The sequence below is a fragment of the Canis aureus genome, chromosome 29 (genome assembly GCF_053574225.1).
Source record: "Canis aureus isolate CA01 chromosome 29, VMU_Caureus_v.1.0, whole genome shotgun sequence".
NCBI classification, from domain to species: Eukaryota; Metazoa; Chordata; class Mammalia; order Carnivora; family Canidae; genus Canis; species Canis aureus.
In genome coordinates, this window is record NC_135639.1 from 13,077,795 (window position 1) to 13,091,433 (window position 13,639).

The 13,639-nt window shown below is 49.4% G+C and overlaps 1 long non-coding RNA gene and 1 other non-coding gene across 11 annotated transcripts in view; one reads left to right on the forward strand and one right to left on the reverse strand.

Annotated features, from left to right (window-relative positions):
* LOC144301047 (uncharacterized) overlaps window positions 1-13,639 on the reverse strand; it is a 39,397-nt gene that overhangs the window by 5,788 nt on the left and 19,970 nt on the right. For 7 of the 10 annotated variants that reach the window (XR_013367786.1, XR_013367784.1, XR_013367785.1 and 4 more), the window contains one exon: window positions 2,952-3,125. This is a non-coding gene — a long non-coding RNA (uncharacterized LOC144301047). Of the gene's footprint in view, window positions 1-2,951; window positions 3,126-4,883; window positions 5,064-5,698; window positions 5,852-13,639 lie in introns of all 10 variants that reach the window. The other 3 variants (XR_013367783.1, XR_013367780.1, XR_013367781.1) reach the window with 2 other exon arrangements.
* On the forward strand, window positions 1,163-1,267 carry LOC144301517 (U6 spliceosomal RNA). Its single transcript, XR_013368328.1, has one exon. It is a non-coding gene; the product is annotated as a U6 spliceosomal RNA (small nuclear RNA).

The window sequence follows — 13,639 nt, forward strand, 5'->3', positions numbered from 1 at the left end:
TGGCTTCTCCGTTCCAATCTTCGGCCTGGTTTCACTTAGCAACCTGACACAACAGACCGGCGCCTGACTCCTCCTCCCACTCTCCCCCACTTGGCACTCCAGGAACACTATCTCGCGGCTTAAAAAGAAAAACCAACACACTCCAGCCACCCTCTGCTTTGTTCCAGCAGCTTCCACCGGGACGAAGAAGCAGGCCCCATGAAAAGAGCGTGGGTGATGTTCCCCCAGTGTGCGCGCTCTTCCCACCCCATCGAGCCAGCCCGGGGTGGCTGCACTCAGTATGCTGCCACGGTCGTTGATAATAATTGTTGCATTAATTGGTGCTGTCCGGACCAGACAGAAACGTAAAAGATCCCACTGTGTCCAATAATTAATGTTTTTCCCTCACTGCAACGCCATTAATAAGGGGCTCTTCCAAGAAACGAGTAATTGGCTGGTTGGGCGTCATTAGGGTATTTATAGATAAGCTTTGGTCTGAAGACATAGAGGAAAGCTGATTATGTTTATTTAGACTCTATTATCTATCGCTAATGTGTTATCCTGCGTTCCGATCATCCCCATTCTCTGGGTCCTAATGATACAGGGCACACTCACGATGTGATTTCAGGGACCTGCAACATGGCTTTATCTCCACTGCAAGGGAGAGTGGGGGACAGAGGGGGCGGCTGTTCACAGGTCCTGCTGGCGCCCACTCATCCGCTGCGAACCTTCTCTTTCCGCTGAGAAATTTAGAGCAGGGCTCATGGAAGTACTGGAAAGACAGTTTCTCCTAATTAAACCTCAGAGGAGTGGAAGTTTCTTGGGCCTGTGATTATCTGAAGGGTTTTTGAAAATGTAAATCTGGTTGGGGAAACATTGCTTGGAAAAATAGAGGGAGGAGCAGGCAGCCTGGATTGGAGATATCTCTGCGGTAGCAAGCGGTGAAGTCTCAGCGCCCCTAACACCTGGCCCACATACTCATCTTATCAGATAAGCACACACGCTTCCAAGTGGACATGGTGGCGCGTGGGGCTCCTTTTTCTCCAGGGAGGCTTTGATCCACTTGTCCTTCGCTAGAATTTTTAGAAAAGATTTCTTGTGCTGTTTTTTAAAAAGTAGATAGGCCCAACAGTGTGAACGTACTTAATGTCATTGGACTGTACAGTGAAAAATGTTTAAAAAAGTGCTCGCTTTGGCAGCACGTACACTAAAACTGGAATGATAGAGATGATGGGCATGGTCCCTGCGTAAGGATGACGTGCGAATTCATGAAGCCTTCCAGATTTTTGAGCTTCTTCATGGTTACAAGGAAAGGATTGAATTTTCCTTCATCAAAACTAGCTTTCTTGCACAAATAAATGATCAAGTTAAACTTCAAAAAATGAGTAAAACAGTAAATTTTATTATATATATATTAAGCTTTGATCTGAAGACAGAGAGGAAAGCTGATTATGTTTATTTAGACTCTATTATCTATCGCTAATGTGTTATCCTGCGTTCTGATCATCCCCATTCTCTGGGGAGATACATATATATATATCCTAATATATCCATATATAACCATATATTTATGCCACAATGAAAAACATTACTAGGAGAATAAATAGGGTAATATAATTGATAAGTAGAATTTGAAAGCATAAGGAAGAACTGTAATGTATCTAACACTAATTTTAGAAACCAAATACTTCTGGATGGTCTCTTCTGCAATTGAAACTACCCTTACATTAATATTCAAAAAAGCCTTCCATTAACAACAAAAATCCAAGACAATTATTTTGCCAGTTGACTGAGCTGGACTTTATGGATGGAAGAGTGAACTCAACCTTTATTCTTTTTCACCACTTCCTGTTAAACTTGCTCTGTGGACAGCTCTCTATTCATTCCTGGCTGTGATCCCACATGGGTTCCATAGCTTTTTGTGACTCTTATCAAATAAGGAACCCAGATCTATCCAATAATTTAAAAAAAAATGTATTCCTTGGGACACCTGGGTGGCTCAGTGGTTGAGCATCTGCCTTTGGCTCAGGTTGTGATTCCGGGGTCCTGGGATCGAGTCCCACATGGGGCTCCCCACAGGGAGCCTGCTTCTCCCTCTGCCTGTGTCTCTACCTCTCACCGTGTGTCTCTCATGAATAAATAAATAAGTAATCTTGAAAAAAAGTATACCTCGATGCATATGTGCATCTACATGCTATACACATATGATGTGCTCTATACCTCATATTCACATGTCTCAAGACACGGTGAGAGTCTAGAGACCTGAGTTCAAGCTCACGTTTGGCCCGTGCATGGCTTGTAAAGGCGGAAAAGGACGCATAATATCGTTTCCGCACCTGTGAGATGGGGGTGCTGCAAACGCACACTTGGTCTTTGAAAGGTGTGGGATGACATCTCTGGAGCGAGGGGGCCCTGCAAATATCCATCTCTCCCCATCTGACCTTGTATATTCAAAAGCATCTGACCCTCACAATCCTCCACATCCTCCCTCATGCTGTCTTCTCTGGGAAGAATGAGCTCAGAAACACTGACCTGCCTCTGGTCTTGAAAGAAGCTCCCAGAGAGCTGACCTGTACATGCACGTGTGATGTAACTTTGCAAATTAAGTGTGTAATGCTTTTAGAAAATCGATGCCCTTTCCTCTCCTGCTCCCCACCACTGGGACCAGGTAATTTGTGGGCACATCTGTTGCAGGTGTTGGGGAATACTCTTGGAGATATTCTTAGATCCTGGCCTGGGGTCTAAAGGTTGGGAAGCTGGCTCTTGGGACCCAGTGATGCCTGTGGCATCAGAGTAACAGGAGGGGGAAGGCCTGGGAGCCGGACTGGGCCTGGGCAGGTGGCCAAGGTGAGTGGGTGGATCAGCAAACAGACAAGCCAGAAAAGACCAGGAGGGCCACCAGGGGCAGGAAGAGGAGACAGGCACCACAACCCAAACACATATATACACCGTATTTACCAGATACCGCTTACCAGATATTCCATAGCCGGGCAAGCCACTTAACCCCGCTTGGCCAGAGCATTCTCACTTGTAAGGAGGAGTGAGGCCTGCTAAGCAACCAGGCTGAGGTTGTTTTGGCTGGTAGCACTTTAATTTACAGATTGTCTTCTGGGCACCCTTGGTGTGCCACGTGCTGGAGGGAGAGCCTGCAGGATCAAAGAGAAAAAGAGGACGTGCAATCGGCACCCTTGCCTCAAAGAACCCATCGCTCTTCCTACAATCCTGCCATGGCTCCTCATTTTTCTTAGCACAAAATCCAAACTCACATTCAGGATCCACACAAAACTTTGGGATCCAGCCTTGAGGCTTCCATCAGGCAATATTTTGTAATGCTTCTCCGCTAGCCTGAGAAAAAATTCAGAGGTGGTATGGTTTTTCTGTACATTAAAACATTGATTGATGTCTTAACATAATGCCTTAACTGTAATATAAAGGTGGGAAAGGAGGAAGTAATTTGTAATAAAACAATGTGCATTTCAATAGGTAGATTCCCTGGCATGACGTCACTAATCAACATAAGGACATGCCTTTGTGTGTAAAGTCACAGTAAATGCCACGGCTACAAACACACATGACAGCAGGGGTGTTGTTCGGGAGACTTGAACGCCAAAAGTGATGTTGTCGTGGGTGACATGATTTTCCTTACATGGAGGACACCACTTGGTAATGTTCCCAAAAAACCACAGTGTGATCTTCCCTTAATTTATATGGTAGATCCATTCTTAGACAATTCAATGTATAACTGATTCTGTGCTAAAGTGATCTTCAGTTTATATAAATAGGAGAGTTAAGTCCAGGGCAAGGACATTAGAAATCGGCTTTCCACCTCCACGAATATCCATGAGGGCACCCCAAAGTCACGCAGGACCCAGGACAGCCCACTACTGTGTCAAATTGTTCCATGCACTGCTTGATGTCTTGCATCCTTGGTGCCTGAATTTATGGCACGCCCCCTACAAATATCCCAAACCAACTCAAGGGCAATATCGTCCCCTTGGGAATCACTGATCTGGCCCCTGCCTACCTCTCCAACATTGGCCTTGTCCTACTCTCTCCTTGCTCACTTCATTTCCAGCCACACAAGCTCTTGTCCATTCCCCCCACACATCAAAGGCCTTTGCACATGCTGTTCCCTCGCCCGGGAACTCTCTTCCCTAGCAACTCACATGTGGCCTTCTCACCCTTCATCTCTCAGCTCACATAACATCTCCAGCTTTCCTAGCCACCCTATTTATACAGTAACCCATGCATCCCCAGGCCTGCCAGGCTCAATCATATTACCCTGTTCTTTCTTGTCTCTCACACATCATGCCAGAATGATCTTTTTCTAGGGGTCTTTCTCACTAGACTGGGGTCAGCAACCCTTTCTGGAAAGGTCCAGAGAGCAAGTATCTTAGGCTCTGCAGGCCATATGGTCTCTGTTACAGCAACTCCATTCTGTCACTGTAGCTCAAAAGCAGCCACAGACCACATATGAACAAAAGGATATGGCTGGGCACCAATAAAACTTTATTTACAAGAACAGGTGGCACTTGGGTCCAGTCCATGGGCAGCAGTTTGCCAACCCCAACACGAGACTATAAGCTCCTTGTTTGTCCAGTTTACTCTTGAATTCCTTGGGTCTAGCACACCGTGGGGAAAGTGGTAAGAGGTGAATGAGTGCGTGTTGAAGAAATGTGCTTATTGTCCAGCTAGAATGAGGAACCACCAGAAAACACAAGAAACACCTTCCAATTCTTAGCAGCCAGGGAAGCATTTACACATTGGTCACACATCTAGCACTATGAGGGTCTTGATAAGGAAGGGAAGGAATGAGAACTCAGGGAGGGCTTCCTGGTGGAAGTGACCCTGAACAGCAGCTGAAGGCAGGCCCCGATGTGGACCATGGTAGTCGTGGCACTCACTTATTCAATCATCAATTCATTCCCTCACTGGAGGGACTTGCGATGAGCGTCATTATCAGGTGCAGATTAACACAAAACATGTCCACCAAGTGCTACCAAGGAAGGAGAAGACTTTGATCTTATTGCCAGGGCGATCTAGAGATTCCAAGGACTCTGTGGCCCGGTCACATTTCTGGGTACCTGATGCGTAGGAGAGACCAAGGTCACGTCTGAGTATGGCTCAGTTGTGCCATGATTGGGCCATGATCCCACCAACCAGCCACACTGGCCAGCCCCACTGGGGCATGCTTGGGAAATCAGTGTGCACCTGTCTTCAGCATCCCCCCAAACCCAAACCCTCACCCTCCAACCCCACCCCAGCCCGAGGCCCTTCCTCACCCCAATCACAGCCTGCTCTTGGGCCCTCCATCACCCAGTGGCATAATCATACGCTTTTCCCAGGAAGGGGTGCCCTAATTGTGGGCACATGCTGGGGCAGATGCTGGGGGCGATTTTGAGCAGTGGTACCCCTGGGCCATCAGAACACCATGACACACCCCTAGGCAGTCCAGGTATTTGGGGAGGGATATTTCAGCAGCAGGATGGGTACCTGGAAACCATGAGTGACAAGTTTTTGATCTTTTAAGGAGCTATTGGAAATTCTTTTCCCCAAAAAAGAATCAAGGTTAACCCCATTATTTCCTTTTGGTTTCTTCCCTCCAAAGCCAGAGGCCTTGGACTTCCTGCAAATCCCATCACTGCTTTTACTTCTCTCGTTGCCTTGGCTTCTCAGAAACCCAGAGCCAAATGCATAGTCCAAGGTGTCCAGGCCCTACCAGGGATGTGCTGTGTCGTTCACCTTCAGTCGAATGGATTTTGCTGCCGAATTTCCCTTTCCCTGGGATTTCTCATCTGCTCTTGAAGCTGTAATAGACGCACATCTGTAGGGCAACTCAAGTCCCCTCAGAGGTGAGCCCAGTGTCTTACTTCTGCATAAGAAAAAAAAAATTGCAGAATGTTCTCCCTATCTCCCCACCCCCTCCAACTCCAAACCCACTTTATGAATATGGAGCTTCATTATTTTGAAGGGTAGTTTAATTTAAACCCAAATTATGGTTAGCATTTCATAAGTAATACAATCATTTTCTACCTGCTAATGAGGAGTAAAAATAAATGTATTTCTCAACACGGTATTGATACCTCGCGGTAAAAACAAACAAGAAAAAACACTCCATGTAGGAACTGGAGGGCATGATCTTACCTCAACCTCCTCGGATCTGCGCCCTCGTGGTGACCCTGACTTATTGTGTGACACGGGGCAGCCCTGTAGCACTTCAGTAAGGAATCCCCCGAGAACTGGGGCCACGGCCCAGAAGCTACTAAGTGTCACAGTGAAAAAATCCACAAAGGGTTGCTCTTAATGGAGTGACCAAGAGCCGGGCTTTGGGATTGGACAACCCCTCATGCATCCTTTGTTTGTTGGCCCATTCAGCAAATCAAGTACCTGTCAGGTCAGGCACTGTGCTGAGTAAGGGGTAGCAGTGGACAAGACAAAGAAGGCTCCTGCCTCCACCCCCGCCCCTGACCTACCCTGACAGCACAGGTAAGCAAGGGAGTTACTAAGTGAACAAGGTCATTCCAAACTGCTAACTAACGATGAACAGAGGGGGAGGAGGAGACGGTCATATTAAGAAAGGCCTTTGAGAGGAGGTGATGTCTGAGCTGGCCACAGAAAGGGCAGGGGAAGCATAAAGCAAAGAAACAACACAACAGGTAAGAATGCAGACCTGGAAGACGCAGGAGTATAAAGGCCCATGAGGATGCCTGCCTCCACCTGAGGTTTTAGGGTGGAAAGGCAGTTTCCAGGACTGTTCAGAGTCCCCGCCCATGTACCTGCGGGCACAACCCAATGTCACTCCTCTCTCACAAGAGGGAGAAGAGGACCAGACAGTGGTCCTGACTGTGGGATCCCGAAACAAAGAGCAAATAAGAAGTAGGGGTAAAAAATGAGCCAAGAACCCCCTTCTTCTAAAACAAACCAGTGGCCCTTGTGCAAGTGGCCGCTGCTGGGCTGTGCGACACCCAGGGGTGGCTGTCAGCCAGGGCCTTTGATCACAAGGGTCTGGTCCCTTCCAGACCTCTCTGAAGACCCCAGCCCCTCCCCAGCCCCCCTGCCCCAGACCACGCCGGAGCCCCTGGGTCCTTCACAGCGTCTAAAGGGCCGTGCTGGGCATAGCCAGTGATTTTTGATCAGCTGATGAGCTAAAGCTTCTCCTGTGGCTCCTGTCTCCAGATACCGTGGTCCTGGACCTGCCTCGGAACAGACACGGACCCACCCGATAAGCAGCAGGGGCTTCCCGCCCCCTCCACAAGTGGGAGGCGCTGCCGAACCCTGCAGAAGACAGTCCCCCGTGCCACCAGGCCGGGGACGCTCATCCGGGGTGGGCTGGCGACATCTGAGCGCCAGGATCACACCGTGACAAGCAGAGAAGGCACAAAACGCTACCTCGTCACCTTTTTAATGAGTACAATCCTCTGGCTGCTGCCGGGGCCCTGGGAGAGCTGCTATTAATGAGCGCTTAGAATAGACGGTCCTGTTTTATCCACGTATGGCGGCCTGGGAGAGACACTTCAATTTCCATTTTACATCTGCTGCCACGTTCAAGTGTCTCCTTAAGGGCAGGAAAACACTTGGCAAATTCTGTCTTTAAAGAGACACGTTCAAAGAGAGCATTCCCTCCCCACAGCCACATTCTATATGTGAACGCTTTTCAATTTGCAAAGCATATATTTAGATTATGTATATGGAAGCCCAGGAGGCCGCAGGGCCGCAGCTGCACGCACGGCTCCCCCGCCCCTTGGGGCTGGAGAAGAGGGCTTCTGGTGTGGTCCTTGATTTGGTGGCTTCACTCACTGACAGGGGACCAGGACAGCCTCTGTTTTGTTCCCATTTCTGCACCTTGGTCCTAGCCAGCGGTTGCTGTGGGGCCTGACATGGTGAGTACCATGGTTTCCAGGGGGAAGGGGGCTGGCCCCAGGGAGTGAGCCACATGGGGCCCAGAAAGGAGGGGTCACTGCCCCCACCCCCAGTCCCCAAGGGGGCTGGGGGACGGGGCTAGACTTCGCCAGGGGTCTTCCCAAGACTACAGGAGCACCTTGAGGGGAGGAGGATGGAGGAGGATGGAGGAGGGAGGAAGAGGGTGGAGGAGGGAGGAGGAGGATGGAGGAGGAAGAAGGAGGATGGAAGAGGAAGGAGGAGGATGGAGGAGGAAGGAGGAGGATGAAGGAAGAGGAAGAAGGAGGAGGAAGGAGGGGGAAGGAGGGGGAGGCGAGGACAAGAAGGAACTCAAGGATGACAGGTCTCAGGGAGGCCCATCCCCCTGGTCACAGGAGCCATTGCCTGCCCGGGGACTGAGGGTGAAGGTGGGGAATGTCCCCAGCATCAGGGCCCCCAGGGCGGTGGAAAGCACCACCTCGGCCTCTCGCACTTACCAGCTGTCCTAGTTCGGCCCCATCACAGAGATGCCACAGCCTGGACGCTGGAGCAGCAGACAATCTATTTCTTTCAGCTCTAGAGGCCGAAGTCCGAGGTCAAGGCGCCAGCGTGACCGGCGAAGGTTTCCGCTGAAGGTTCTCCCCTGGATTGTGGCTGGCTGCCTTCTCACCCTGTCCTCATCGGGCAGAGTGAGAGCTCTGCGCCCCTTACCCACTTATGACAGCACCAATCCCATCATGGGAGCTGCACCCTCATGGCCTAATTACCCCTGAAATGCCCACCTCCAAACACCACCACGTTGGGGATTAGGGCTGCAACATAGAAATCTGGGCAGGGGAAGGGAGACAGAGACACTCGGCCCGTAGCACCACTGTGTGATCTTGGGCGAGTTGTTGGACCTCTCTGAGTCTTCACTTTGCATCTGTAAAATGGGGTCATAATCCCCCTGGCTGTAGGTCTGAGGTTGGTGTGACCTGCCACCTGCAGAGCTGGCTCCGTGGCATCTGTGTTTATTTCTATGGCCCACTGGTCATCAGAATCTTCCAGGGCAAGAAACACATCCCCCAAGCAACCTCAGAGGACCCACAGGATCAATATGTCACGAGGAGAAGAAATCCAGAGAAATAAAACCGATCCATACTTTGAAAAAGGGACAATGTGGGATGAAAGCGGCTGACAGCGTGAATTACTGTTGATTTCATCATTGTTGCCATCCCCAGAACAAACAGCCCCAGAAAGCACAGTGGGTCCAACCCTAGGCCTGTGGCATCCCAGGGCATTTCCAATTATCTCAGAGTGTTGTAAAATTCTCACCAAAGATAACTCGTGTTTCGTCTAATTCAAAATGCCACCTTCCTCCCTCATCAGCACTTTGGCAGGCAGGGGAGGTGGCACAGAATCGTGCTGGGGCACAGTCGGCCTGCTGCTTCCCCGGTACCCATTCTCCCACACTCGCAAGCACTATAGTCTTGAGGTAGTGATGGGCCTGGTTACAGAATCTGATTCCCAGCCTCTCTTACAGCCTGATGTGGCCACGTGACTAAGTTCTGGCCACTGAGGCAAGAGAAACTCATAAAAGGAATTCTGAAAATTGTGGATTGTGGACATGATGGCTGGAGCTGCAGCAGGCATTTTGAAACACTGAGGACAGAAGCCAAATGTGGGGAATGGCAAAGCACGGGAAGAGTCAGAGCCTAGGCCCCAGATGATCATGAAGCTACCACACCAGCCTACTCAGACTTCTTGTACATCGGCGGCGGGGGGGGTGGGTGGGGGGGTGGGAGAACCTTTATGCATTTAAGCCATTGTTCTATGAGTTTTATGTTAGGTACAGCTGACCCTAATCCTAATAAGTATACTTAGTTACTAGAGGCTTGTGGGTGTGTGAAAGAGGAGCCCTGGGTTCCTGGCTACCAATCTGTCCTTGGCAGGAGACATAGGTGCAAGGTGGGGAGGAAGGGGACGGAACATCATGGTGCAGGATGAGGGTCCAACAGCACCTCCTGTCTAGTGTCTACCAAATTTGGCTAGTGCTGGACCCCAGGTTCCATCTCTCCCTGTGTCACTTTCCGGAGCCCCCTAGCTTAAGCCAGAGTCTTACGGGGGGCGGGCTGCCACAGGAAGAGAGCCTAAGTCGGAATGAACTCTGGTTCAAGCCCTACCTTTGACCTACCAGCTGTGTAACTTTGGTGAAGCTACTTCACCTCTGGGCCTCAGTTTCCTCCTCAGAAAAATGAGAGTCACAGTAACACCTAACCCCAAAGCATTGTGGTCAACAAAGTGCCTGGAAATCAGCCTTCAGAAGTGATAGCTGTTGGGGCACCTGGGAGGCTTGGTTGAGTGTCTACCTTCAGCTCAGGTCATGATCCCGGGGTCCTGGGATCAAGTCCCACATCGGGCTTCCCGCAGGGAGCCTGCTTCTCCCTCTGCCTGTGTCTCTACCTCTCTCTGTGTGTCTCTCATGAATAAATGAATAAAATATTTTTTAGAAAAGAAATGATAGCCGTAGCCGTTATTACTATAGATGAGTTATGAACTGACATTTTCAGAAAGAGGTTTTGGGGCAAAGGCACATCCTCTTTCTTTCTTTTCTTTTCTTTTTTTCTTTTTTTTTTTTTTTGTACATTTCTTTCTGGAAGTGCAGGAGGGAGCAAGACTCTGGCCCAATGGCAGTGGTCCATGCTTCCCAGGTGGAGTGAAATCTGCTCTAATGCCACAAAAGTCACTCCCAGCTATTCGAAAACTAGAAAGAAGACAGAACCAGGAAGGAGGAGACCCAGCTCTTGTCACTGGCTTCACCGCTAACTAGCTGGATGACTTCAGGTGAGTTGCTGCCTCCTTCTGAGCCTCAGTTTCCCCACCCATGAAATGAGGATGCCAGCTTCCATGTCTGAGACCTCTTCTAGCATCAGAGTGCAGCAATTTGATGACATAGAAAGACTAGAGAACCAGGATCGAAACAGCCAGTCACCTGCACTATTTGTACCTGTTGCTGGTTTTCCTCCAGCATCCTCACCCCTGCCAGCTATTCTTGGAATTTCTTTCCAATTGTACCATTTTGGAGACCAGATGCAGGAAGAAGCATCATTTCTGCAGCCCCCAAGGCTAGATCTGAGGACGGGGTAAGAAGAGATTTGAGAGAGTAGTTTGCATCCCTTTATGCAACCTTGATGAAAAAAATTCAGATATGTGAACCCAATAAACTGGAAGATTCTCTGTAAAAGAATCATCTAGAAATGCAAATAACCTTGCTCATCTGAGTCTTGTTCATATGAGTTATGCAGAGATGATGAGAAGGAAATCAGGCCGAGTGTTAGCTACCAAGCTTGAGGCCTTAACCACATGGTTAACATCCGTCACTAATTCCGTCCTTTCCAGAAGAATCCCATCAGGCAAGCACTCCTGTCCTCATTTTGCCAGTATGGTCGGCGGACAGTAAAGTTACACATTTTGCTCAAATTGAGGTCATACTGACGGGCAATGGTTGAACCAGGATACTAATCTTGATCTTACCTAGGCTGTCACCCTCACACCATCACACCTGAAAGAGAAGCAGCATCATGCCAGGGAAAAGAACAAAATGTCACCCTAGAATCTGCTGGCAGCGGCTGGCTGTGTGTGTGACCTTGGGGCAGTCCCAGAATCTCTCCTTGCCGGTGTGTGCTCACGCGTCAAAGGTAGGCCCTGGAGAGATCAGAGCCCCACTCTGCAGAATGGAACCTGCCGGTAGATCTCCCAGCTGCCGGGGGGATGCACCGCCCCACTCCGCGGTCAGTAGATACCTGGGCTGCCAAGGGGAGACACACAGCCGTGGAACAGGGCCCTCTTGGGAACCTCCAGATGGGCAGATGACCGGGCCCCCCGACTTCACAGGTCTCCCCTGACCAACTCCGGAGCCCCATGGGTGCCTCCTGAGGCTCCAAACCCAGGCAGATCTGCTTGCCAACATGTAACATTGAATATTTGGGATGCCTGGGGGGGGGGGGGTGCTCCAAACGTTCACCCAACTCTCCCATTCTAGAGACTCTGCTTCCCCGGCCGTGTCTTTAGGAGGTGGGGAACCCTCGCTGGCATTGTCATTTACCCGTGTCAACCACGCGGTGCCAAAGGAGGTCACCGCTCCATCCTGAGACTTCTGCAATATAGGGACGGTGTTGCTGTAAAGAATTTAACAGGCCAACAACTGACACTCGAGCTCTTTGGGATCCACCAATGGATCTGATGCCCATGTGCTGCCAAAAAGCATTTATTGTCTCATAATTCGATTTACTTTTTTTCCATGCTGCTCCCAGTGCCTGCAAGTAGGGGCAAAATGGCTGATGTCTCCAGATGCCACGGAGGCTAATAAAGCTTGCTGTGCTCCCAGCATGCTCTCTGCTGTCAGAAACCGGCAATTAACTTAATAGGGTTCTTGAAATGGAGTCGATCCGGGAAATGTGGCATGTGTTGACACTCTCCCGCTGATCCAAGCAGCCTCCCACCATTGACTTGCAGGGTCTGTTTGCTATTTGAATTATTTAGGAGCTTGTTATGTGAATTAAAAAGCAGCACTTTGCAGCATTAAGTCTAATATTTTATGATCTTCAATTGATTAGGTGGGCTTTCAGGATTACATGGAAAGGTTAAGATAAAACACGCCTCAGACAGGCAGCTCTCACCAGTCTGCTTTGCTCTTCAAAAATCTAGATGAAAACCCAAAAGGAGCCTGCCTCCCTTTTCCCTTCCAAATGAGTCTTCTGGAACCTGTTTTTGGGGCCATCAAAGAGCTTGTGCACCCTGGGGATACCAGGTGCCCTGGCTTCTCAGGACTAAAGGAGGCTGGTGCCCCATTTATCTACTTTTCGTTTATGTCTTTCTTGGCACAAAGATGGCACTGATGATGCGATGCCCAGAGGGACTGCATCCCAAGCCCAGGCCTGCAAAGGGAGAGCCCTGCTGTGGGTTCCCAGCCACTCAATTGGACCTGGATGGGCACCACTGCCACACCTGCCCTTGGCCAAGGGTGTGTCTAACACACCTCCCTCGACCACACGTGCCAATTCATGCTTTCTTTGGCCTGCCAGCTGTCACCACCCTCTTCCTTGGCCAAGACAATAGTTTTGCACTGGTCTTCTCCCATCACCCCCATTCCAATCCACCATACATTCTGCAGCCAAACCTAGTTCTGGCTATGAAACTCCCCTGTTCAGAAACATTCAGTGGCTCCCCATTGCCTATTAAGTATGTACTCATCAACCTGAGCCCCAATCCTTTTTCTAGTCTCATCTCCTTTTTTTTTTTAAGATTTTATTCATTATTCATGAGAGAGAGAGTGAGAGAGAGGCAGAGACACAGGCAGAGGGCGAAGCAGGCTCCATCCAAGGAGCCTGATGTGGGACTCGATTCCGGAACTTGATCCCGGGACTCCAAGATCATGCCCTGGGCTGAAGGCAGGTGCCAAACTGCTGAGCCACCCAGGGATCCCCCACCTCATCTCCTATTGCCCCCATATCAACCAATCAGATGGAGCTACTTGCTATTCTTTAAAAACACTTTTGCTTTCTTAACTCTCAAGCTTTGCTCATGCCATTCACTTGCTGCATTACATCTCCCTTCTTCATCTACTGAAACTCTACTAGTCCTTGATAATGAAGAGTAAATAAGTACATAGTATAGAGGTTCCTATATTCTAAGAACTATAAATATGATTATTTAGTATTCATAATCCTGTAAGATAGGTATCTTTATTATTTGCATTTTATAAATGGCAAAACTGAGGTTCAGGCCAGTTGGCTAACTTACT